We start from the raw sequence: 11,425 nt of genomic DNA on the forward strand, positions 1-11,425 counted from the left end.
TTGGCCATCACTCCAGCCTGGGAGAAGGAGATGCCAGCAAGCTCCTCCCAGTTGATCCAAAAATCTGAAGATGCCAGGAGAACAGAGCAACGCTCTGGGGTAATGGGTGCAGTGAGATCCTCGGGCTCCGCTCTCCATGTCTGGATACTTAGTTTAATTGTAGTGAAAGGTCCTCTTTAAGAAAAATTAAAATAAAGAGGGGTCAACTGTAGCCTTCAAAAAGTATAAAGACCTTTTAGGTAAGGGGGTAATCAGCCAAAATACACCACATAATATAGGTGTCCAAAGAAAGTAACCCTAAAACATTCGTCAGATACCGAATGAAAAACAAGCTTGGAACATGCATGGCCCCTAAACAATAGCAACAGAGTGTTAGTCGCTGGGGCTTAAAGGGGTTATCTTACATGAGTAAGTGAAGAAGAAGACTATTGCTTACCGGTATTAGTTTTTCTCAATACCTAGGACGGCACCCCATGTGACTCAGGACCTCCCACCTGGACAGGAAACCTGAGGAGATAAAAGGTTCACACCCCCACTAAGCCCCAGTGGAAGAAATGAATTGTACGCCGTATAGAGGCACATACATGCTTTTTACATCATATAGGTATATAAATAATATACACAAAGAAAAAAAATATCTATACATACCCTTTTTTGGGGGGGGGGGGAGGGAATTTAAGGGGGGTGCAGTCATGTGTATTGAGGAAAAAATGATTCCTGTAAGCAATATGGTTTACCCTCACCCATGACAGCACCCCATGCACGATAGACGATAAATTGAAATTTAGGGGTTTCCTCATATCGAGTATGGCTAAATTTATCCAACTTATTCGCAGAGAGGCTGTTGTACTGGGCAGGGTCACATGCCTGAACTTATGGCAATCGTAATGTATGAGGGGGTATGTGTCCTCGATTCAACAATAGTGCTATTATGGCCCCCTTGAGTCATGTCCTGTCAGAGGCCTGGGTGACCCTAAAAAGAGGATTGCAGTGTTCTCCCAGATTCGGTCCTTTAATCCTCATATATTGGGACTTCAGGAGACCCATCTCACCCCTGACATGGGAAACAGGCTTAAAAAAAAAAAAAAACACCTGTGCCCAGCATCTATTTAGCATCTGCGGCAGTTTGCACTCCAGAGAAGTTGCACTACTGTTTCATAGAAGCCTTCGGTGCGAGATTCATCACTTGGTGGTGGACCCAAGGGGCCAGTACATTTTTGTATTTGCTCATATTGACTGTCTCCCCCCTACGTGATTGTCAATTTGTATAACTCGCCCCCTGCATCTCTTTCCCTGCTGCAGGCAGTTGTGGGATTTATGAGTCATTATCCTGCTACTCGCTTCTTGTGTATGGGAGACTTCAACCAGGTGATGAGTGAGGACATGGACAGATTTAGCGGCAGGGCTGACAGAGGTGGGCTGGGAGGGGACTGCATGACCCTTGCTAGGATATCTCAGGAGATGGTATGGATAGATATGTGGAGGGCTAGGGAATATTCTTGTTTCGCACCCTCCAGGGGTGCTTTATCGAGACTAGACTATTTATTTGGCAACTCCATGATATACACAGATTTGGTGGACATTCACCAGGGACCCTCTGATCATGCCCCGGTATTGGCTGAGTTGGTGAAATCTAGCTCTCTAAGCTCGGGCAGTAAAATGCATGTTCACCCTTTTTGGCTTACCCTATTTGGTATAACCGACAGAATCCCTGATCAGCTGAAAGTGTTTTTTCGAGGTCGCCTGCGCCGATGATGTCACATCTACACCTGGCACAGGCGCATTGAGGATGGAGTGGCCGCCTCTCAGTGCGCCTGCGCCGATTGAAGACTGGTACGGCGCAGGCACGATATTTTGAATTCAAGCGACCAACAGAGGACGATCCCGTTCCCTGGCCCTGTCAATCAACATGCGGAGGGAGCGTCTTTAGAATCGGAGGATGCGGCTGCTACCAGCAAGTAGCCGCCCTACTTGCTGGTAGCAAGGTAATTTGCATATTTAAAAATTACGTTTTTAACATTCTACTGGACCGAAATGATTATTTAGCTTATGTATGCAGAAATCGCAGTGTAGGGATTATAAGTAAACCAAAAAAAAAAAGTTTAGTGGGGTGACAGAAGCCCTTTTAAGTCCTCCATATCATATATCAAGAGAAGAAGCACAGTGTAAAGAGGAGAAATTATATACTAGCTGTAAGGTGGCAGAGAGGGCGTTTACTGAGTCCCCCACGGAGGAGCACAGAGTGGAGTGGAAGTCTAAAGGTAGACAGTACATGTTGCATTTGGAAGAAAAGAGCAAGAGGAAACTTTTTTCCCTTAAGCAACAGGCGTTTGAGGCAGGGAAACTACTTGCCCATATAGCACGTGCCAATACTATGGCTCCACCAGTTCTTCGCCTAAGAGAGACTGATGGACGCATAGTGGAGACGGTTCAAGATACAGGTCCTTCTAAAAAAATTAGCATATTGTGATAAAGTTCATTATTTTCTGTAATGTACTGATAAACATTAGACTTTCATATATTTTAGATCCATTACACACAACCTGAAGAAGTTCAAGCCTTTTATTGTTTTAATATTGATGATTTTGGCATACAGCTCATGAAAACCCAAAATTCCTATCTAAAAAAATTAGCATATCATGAAAAGGTTCTCTAAACGAGCTATTAACCTAATCATCTGAATCAACTAATTAACTCTAAACACCTGCAAAAGATTCCTGAGGCTTTTAAAAACTCCCAGCCTGGTTCATTACTCAAAACCACAATCATGGGTAAGACTGCCGACCTGACTGCTGTCCAGAAGGCCATCATTGACACCCTCAAGCAAGAGGGTAAGACACAAAGAAATTTCTGAACGAATAAGCTGTTCCCAGAGTGCTGTATCAAGGCACCTCAGTGGGAAGTCTGTGGCAGAAAACGCTGCACAACGAGAAGAGGTGACCGGACCCTGAGGAAGATTGTGGAGAAGCGTCAATTTTGACGTAAATTTGTTTTCCCTTAGTCCTAACAGCAGCACAAGTGGGGTATTCGCCCCTGTGAAGCTGGTCAGGACAGGCGGAATTTTTGCTGAATAAAATTCTGCATCTCTAGTAATTAATTAATTAACTCCCCCCTCCTTATATAGGCCGCCCTCACACAGGGCTAGTTGCTTTTTTAACAAGTAAACATAACAGCATAGAGGGAGGGATATTTGTGTGCTGCTGTTAGGACTAAGGGAAAACAGATTTACGTCAAAATTGACGCTTCCCTTTCGTCCTAACCAGCAGCACAAGTGGGGAAGTAGCAAGGAACCTCACACAAATCTTGGGAGGGCAAAGGACTAGCACTAAGTAGCTAATAATCCCACAGGAGTTAGAGAGCTGACCTATGGACGAGCAGCATCTAACACGGACCGTCCAAAGGCTGTTCCCTCAGAACGCCTATTCTCTAGGCGGTAATGGGCAATAAAGGTGTTTTGCGTGCTCCACGAGGCAGCCGCACAAATTTGCTCTAAGGGGATTAGCTTCCTTTCCGCATATGATGTAGAAACTGCCCTTGTAGAATGGGCAGATAAGAAAGATGGCGGTGGTAAGTCTTGGGACGTAAAAGCCAGCTTAATAGCGTCCTTAATCCATCTGCTCAAGGTGGGCTTGGAAACCTTGAGCCCTTTATTGTTCCCCGAATAAGAGATCAGCAGATTTTCTGAACTCTTCCGTTCTATTCAAATAAATTCTAAGGACTCTTGGGATGTCCAAGGAAAGTAATCTCTCCTCCTCAGGAGAGTTAGAGGTAGGAGACAACACCGGCAGTGTTATCGTCTGGTTGGTGTTCGCAAACGAAGGAACCTTTGGTAAAAATGGCTAGAAATCTTAACAGGACCTTGTCCTGCAGAAAACGTAAGTATGGTTCCGCTGCCCCCAGAGCCTGGAGCTCCCCAACCCTCTTGGCTGATGTTATGGCCAAGAGAAAGGTAACCTTGAGGGAAAGGTACTTTAAGTCTACCTGTTCCAAAGGCTCGAAGGGGGGGAGCACAACCCCCTTAGGACCACTGGCAGCTCCCACTCAGGGATTGGTCTCTGGATGCTGGGCCTAAGCCTCTGAGCACCCTTAAGGAACCTCTTAATTAGGGGGTCCTGAGAAATTGGCTTACCAAGGCATGCTGACAAGGCAGCGACGTGAGCTCTCAATGTAGATGGGCTTAGACCCTTGTCTAGACCATCTTGCAGGAATTGAAGAATCTCAGAGAGAGGAGGATCTGAGGAAACTACCTCTCTATCCGTGCACCATCGCATAAATATCTTGAATATGCGGGAATATTTCTGATTCGTAGAATCCGCTCTGGAGTGAGAGATTGTTCTCAGGACCTCCACCGAAAGCCCTCTAGCTTCTAGAAGGGACCGGTCAGTCTCCAGGCTGTCAGACTGAGCCTCCTCAGATCTAGACAGGGACCTGTGTCCTGATACACAAGGTCCTGTATTAGGGGAAGTCTCCAATAATTGCCCTGACTCATCTGCATGAGCTGGGTGAACCAAGACCTCTTCGGCCAGAATGGGATGATGGCTATCACTGAGGTCTGGTCTTGCTTGATCTTCATCAATACCCTTGGTATCATGGAAATTGGAGGGAATACATAGGCCAGCCTGAACCTCCATGTTATGGACAGAGCATCTATCGCTACCGGATTGTCCTCCTTGTACAAGGAGCAGAATTTGCTTACTTTGGCGTTCAGACGGGTTGCCATCAAATCGATCTCTGGAGTCCCCCAGCGTTGGACTATCCTGGAGAAGATGTTGTCGTTCAGGGACCATTCTCCTGGTACCGGAAGGCCCCGACTTAGGCGATCTGCTACTATATTGAGATCCCCTCTGATGTGAACTGCCACTAGATGAGATAGATTGCTCTCTGCCCAAGATAAAATCAATCCCACCTCCCTCAGGAGGGTCCGGGATCTCGTACCTCCCTGTCTGTTTAAATAAGCCACCACAGTCGTGTTGTCGGTCTGTACTCTCACGGCTTGACCCTGAATGAGAGGTGAGAAGTGATTGAGGGCTAACCTCACCGCCCTTAGCTCCCTCAGATTGGACGACAGGAGTCTCTCCTGAGGCTTCCAGGTATTCTGAACTGTATTGCGTCCCAGATGGGCTCCCCAGCCCAGAAGGGAGGCGTCCGTGGTCAGGATCACCCAAGTAGGTTGGGTTAGAGGCATTCCATCCACTAGGTTCTTCCACCACCTGAGGGAGGAACGGACTTCTGCAGACAGGGAGTGGTTCCGATCTAGGTCTCTGGGTTTGCGATTCCAAACCGCTAAGACTTCCTCTTGTAGTGGCCGAAGATGCCACAAGGCCCAAGGTACTGCCTCTGCAGACGCTGACATGTGGCCTATCATCCTCATTAGAACCCGAATAGACACCCGCCTGGGGGGTAGGAGAAACTCTGCAGCCCTTATTACTTTGTCTCTCCTCTGAGGAGATAGATATAGGGTCATTAGTTGTGAATCTATCACAAACCCCAGAAACCGCCTTGTAGTAGAGGGGACCAGCTCTGATTTGTCCCAATTCACGAGCCACCCTAGGTTCTGCAGAGTGTGGAGAGCTTGTTGAAGCTGGGCTTGTAAGATGCCTGCGGACGCGGCTTTTAAAAGCCAGTCGTCTAAATAAGGGACGACCTCTAAGCCGAGGAGCCTTAAGTGGGCGACCACAGGAGCCACAACCTTTGTGAAGGTGTGTGGAGCAGAGGAGATGCCAAAGGGCAACACAGCAAACTGGTAGTGCTTCACTACCTCCTTTATGCAGACAGCAACTCTGAGAAATTTCCTGTGGGCCGGACAGATAGGAACATGAAGGTAAGCATCCTTCAGATCTATCGTCACCATCACGTCTGCCGGGTTCAGGATGTTGAGGACTGAGCGAATGGTTTCCATCCGGAAACGCTTCTTTCTGATAAACCGATTTAGGTAACGCAGATCGATAATCATGCTCCAGTCTCCTGACGGCTTTGGAACGAGAAAGATGGGAGAATACACTCCCTGACCGAGCTCTTGAGGAGGAACCTCCTCTAAGGCCCCTTTGACAATGTAACCTCCTCTAAGGCCCCTTTGACAATGTACTGGAGTACAGAGTCTTCCAGGATCAGTTGTCTGCTGGGTGTTAGACGTCCTGTGAGGACGAACCTCTCTTGAGGTTGGGAACTGAAATCGATCCTGTAACCGGTGCTGATGACCTGCAGCACCCAAGGATCTGGAATTATTTTCTCCCAAAAATTTCTGAACAAAAATAAACGACCTCCTACTGGAGGATTCAGGCAGGGAGATTTGTGTGGGAGTGAGGGGGGTGGGGACGGGGAGGTGACGGGCTGCCGAGAGTCATTGCTCAGCCCTGCGGTTCCCGCGACCGCGACCTCTACCTCTCCTGTTAATTTCGGAACGTCTCTGGTTCCTCTCTCTTCCTTGGAATCTCCCCCCTCTGCCTCTCCCACGTCCTCGAAAGGATTGCTGAGGGAGTGATTTTCCCTTCTTGTCTGCTAGACTCTCCATGAGGCGGTCTAGCTCGGAGCCGAACAACCTGCCAGGCTCGTAAGGGAGGGAGCACAAATTAAATTTTGACATGTTGTCCGCTACCCAGGGCTTCAGCCATAAGGGCCGTCTGCTGGCAGCAGACAAAGCCATTGACTTGGCAGCAAGCCTTAGCTGCTGCTGAGACGCATCCACTAAAAAATCAATGCCTAATAGAAGGGTCTTGAATTGATCCAGGATGTCATCTCTGGCGATTCCCGAGTCTATGTCTGCCTGGATCTTCAGCGTACGGGCGCGAATGAACTCAGACACCTCGGTACCGGCTATGGCCACAGAGGCAGAGGCGGACGCCGCAGCATAGTTGCGCCTAAGCGAACATTCTGCGCGTCTATCCAGGGGATCCTTCAGGTTACTCCCGTCATCGGAAGGTACCAAAGTTCTTTTAGAAAGCTTGGCTATCGCCATATCCACCTGAGGCGGAGGGACCCAATCCAGGGAGTCCCCGTCCTGTAGGGGGAACATCAGCTTCAACCTCTTGGTTAAGACCGGTCCCTTTTCTGGATGTTTCCATTCGGTCGCCATTAGTTTTTTAAGCGACTCGTCCACTTTGAAGGCCCTTGGCCCCCTAGCGGTGGAGTGTGGAGCTTCCCCATGCTCAACATCCTGGTCCCTTGACCTGATGGAGCGCAGTAATCTTTGTGTCTTCTCCGCCGGAAAAGAAAAGACCGACTCCTATTCCTCAGAGGAAGAATTCTCGCCAAGCGAGATCACGTCTTCTGATATAGGAACAGGCCCAGGCGAGGCCTGCCTGGGTCTCTTGTTGGAGACCGCCCCCTTGATCTCCGCGACGGAGGTGTCCAAGAACTCCTTCATCCAGGAAAACATTTCAACAACCGTCGGCTCAGGATTGGCTGGCCTAGGGCGGCAGCCTGGACAACGATGAAACTCGTAGCTGTCGGGTAACGGGGTGCCACAACTGGAACAAGCCAGGTGCTTCTGCTTGTGGGTGACTTTTCCTAGAAAAGAAGTAGGCACTATTAAAGCTGGTTTCAACGCGCCCAGGGGGTCAAGCGCAGACGTCAATCTTACCTTGAGATGGTGACGTCATGACTCTAAGAATTCTGAACAACCTAGAACCTTCTGATCAGAGTAGGTACTCTCACGGCCTTAGCACTGGATCAGCAAAAGTCAAGGTCAGCTGCACACAGGAACTGAGTGCAACACTGACCCTGCCAGCAGCCTGGCCTTATATAGCAGGAAGGGGAGGGCCAGGGGGAGGAGGAGCAACAGCTCCTCCCCCAAAAATCTCCAGGCTCCCCACTGAGGGACCCATTTATAAAAAACGAAGTTTTATTAACAACTTAATCGAATTCGCTCCTCCCCCCCTCCTCCACGAGCACCATCAGCTATTTTGCGCTAATTCGCGCTAATTTTTATCGCGCAGCGATTTATTTTATTTTTTTTGCGGACCGGAAGTGACAATGACGCACTTCCGGTCTCGCGTCCGATACACCGGAGCTGAGAACCGCTCTCAGGGCCGGCCGCAGATTACAGAGAAGGTAGGAGGGGAGCGCAGGAGCGGAGAGGAGACAGGGGGGAGGGAGCTCACAGCTCCGCTTACTGAGTACACCCTGTCTGAACTTACCGGCTACCTGCAGCCAGACCGTCTCCATACTTACGCTCCCAGCCAGGCAGGAGACCTGTAAAAGAAAATTGTAACATTAAGACAAAATAAAAGCAGAAATTCAGCTAATTTCTCCCCCAACTACTGAGGGAGAGACTCAGAAAAAGAGAATAAAGAAAAGGAGGGGAGACGGGAAGGGAGAAGGAGGAAAAGGGGAGAAAAAAAAAAAAAAAATAAATTAAAAAAAAAAATAAAAAAATACCAAGGAACCGACCATGGCTCCAAAAGCTCCCAGGCGATCGGCTGACCACTCAAGTCAGAAATCGGGGTCTAAAACTTATGAAACAACTAAAATAGACCAGTTCTTGAGATCTCCGAGGATTAATACGAGGGGCGGACAAAAGGAACTTGCCACAAAAAAAAATGATGATGATTCTGAGGTGATTGTAACAGAATTACAAAAAGCTTCTAGATACCCCGAAGAGGAAGACGGCATAATGGGGGAAGTCATCCCTAATGATAACTCCTCCCCGCTAGAAGAAATACTGTTAGCGGTAAAACAGAATGGGGATCTAATACAAGCTGTTACAACCCAACTTGGGTTTATTCAAGTCGACGTCGGATTAATAAAAGATGATGTGTCCAAAATGCGAGATAGAGTTAAACTCCTTGAGAGTTCCGTCACCCTTATACAGAAGGAATCCAAAAAAACAAATATGGAACTATCTACATTTAAATCAGAATATAATCTCTTGAAGAAAAAACTAGTGGACCTTGAGGATAGGTCACGAAGATATAATGTGAGAATAATTGGGATTCCAGAGGGTGCGGAGGAGAGAAACCCAACCCAATTTATACAGAAGTTAATCCTTGAGAATTTCGGGAAGGAGTCATTTTCTTCCTTTTTTTTGATTGAACGAGCCCATCGGGTCCCAGGGGGAAAACCAATTCCAGGGAGACAACCTCGGACATTCCTCGCCAAGCTACTGACTTCAGGGGACAGAGATATCCTCCTGAGAAGGGCAAGGGAATCCCCACCGGTTATATATAACGGGATTAGACTGGCTTTTTTTCCCGACTTCTCGAAAGATGTACAAGAAAAGAGACGCACATTTATGATCGTTAAAAAGAGGCTAAGAGAAAGGGATATTAAATATTCTCTCATATTCCCAGCCAAATTGCGGATTGTTTTTAATGATAAAACCTTTTTTTTTGACACCCCAGAAGAAGCTGCGGACTGGCTTGATCGAAATAATTGATAATTCAATTGGGTTATGTTTTGGTGGGAATAATTAGTATTACAAGGGGCTTATACCCCCAAAATGTATTTTTCCTTTGCTTCTTAATGAGGATGGCTGAGTGGGGGGGAAGGTGGGAGGGATGGTCATAGGAAAGAAATCTACTACAAATGTGGTGGATTGCTTGTAGGCGGGGGGTGGGGGGAGGGGGAGGTGGGGTTGGGCTGTGGTGCGTCAAAGTAGGTGTGGTTTCCCTTTTTTTGGTTTTTGGTTCTTTCTTCTTCTTTCTTCTATTTCTCCATTTTGATCTTTCCTGATGACGCTGATTAGAATTTTTGCGTGGAATATACGTGGCTTGGGGGATAGAGGCAAGAGACAAGCGATTTTTGACTTGACACAGGCCCACTTACCAGCAATAGTATGCCTGCTAGAGACCCACCTTACTGAGGAGACCACTAGAGTGCTCGACAGGGGATGGGCTGCGCACACGTTCCATTCTACCCTCTCCAACTATTCGAGAGGTGTCACGGTGTTGATACACAGACTTATTGATTTCGTCTGTGAGGCATCCTCTGTCGACCAACAGGGGAGATTTATTTTCTTATACTGTAAGATAGGAGGGAAGATATGTATTTTGGCCTTTGTCTACATTCCACCGCCATTTTCTTTCTCGGTTCTTAATTCTCTTTTATTATTTATGGATAAATGGCCAGAATGTCCAACATTGATTATTGGCGACTTTAACTGTGTTATCGACCCTCTTCGTGATAGGATTTCTACGAGTGCTAGGAGTGACAGTCCGGTCCAGGGGTCCCCCCTGGCACGGTTCTGCCTGGAGGCTGGATTTGAGGACGCTTGGGAACATCTGGGACAGGGGAAAAGGGCTTTCTCATGCTTTAGTAAAGCAGGTAAATCGTTGTCCAGAATAGATCTTGTATTGATAAATAGTAAATATGTGAATCAGATAAAGCGAATGAAATACGAAACAAGGTCAGTATCTGATCACTCTCCGATACTATTTGAATTATGTTTATCTCAGGAAAGATATATACCAAAATCTCCTTTTAGATTAAATCCCTATTGGTTATCAGTTATAAAGACACATGAAACAATTCAAAACGAAATAGGTCGATTCTGGGAAATTAACTACGGTTCAGCAAAAACTCAAGTAGTATGGGATACTTTCAAGGCGTACATGAGGGGATTGATGGTTAGTAACATTGCGAACCTTAGACAGGAATATGGAAAGAAACAGAAAAATCTAAAAGAACACGCAGTGTTAGCAACAGAATCCTTCTATAGGAACAAGACCGAGAGGAATAGGCAAAATATGCAAAGAGCCACACAAATATATGCTAATTTTTTATTGGATAAGGCCCAACAGAACCTTTTTTTTAAAGGGCAAAAATACTTTACAGAATCAGGCCGACCTGGTAAACTCCTTTCCAGGGTAATCTCCAATCAACAACCCAAAAAACATATAGATAAACTTCGTTTGAGTGATGGTAGGATAGTCACTACACAGGGCCCGGTGGAGAAGGCCTTTCTTGATTATTTAACTGATTTGTATAAAGCTGATTCTAACATCACAGATGATAAGATAGATCTCTACTTAGATAGGATCAAGTTTCCAACTATTACTGAGTCGGAAAAGAAAGCACTAGAAATGGAGGTCTCAATGCAGGAACTTGAGGGAGCTACTAAACTATGCTCGGCTAACTCCACCCCTGGTTCAGATGGGCTTCCATATGAATTTTATAGCAAATATGGGGACTGCATTCTTCCCAGACTGTTGGAGGTCTTTGCTGAATCAGTGGAGGATGGGATGCTGCCAGATTCAATGATGGAGGCCATAATAATACTAATACCGAAAAAAAACAAGGACCCCTTAGAATTAGAATCATACAGACCAATTTCACTGCTCAATGCAGATGTAAAGCTCCTTGCGAGGGTCCTGGCAACAAGGCTTTCCAGGGTCATCTCCTCCATTGTCCATTCGGATCAGTGCGGCTTTATCCAAAATAAGGGTACACATCATAATTTACACCGGCTCTTCTCCAATATTCAGGCCCC

This window comes from Bufo gargarizans, chromosome 10, assembly GCF_014858855.1.
Source record: "Bufo gargarizans isolate SCDJY-AF-19 chromosome 10, ASM1485885v1, whole genome shotgun sequence".
NCBI classification, from domain to species: Eukaryota; Metazoa; Chordata; class Amphibia; order Anura; family Bufonidae; genus Bufo; species Bufo gargarizans.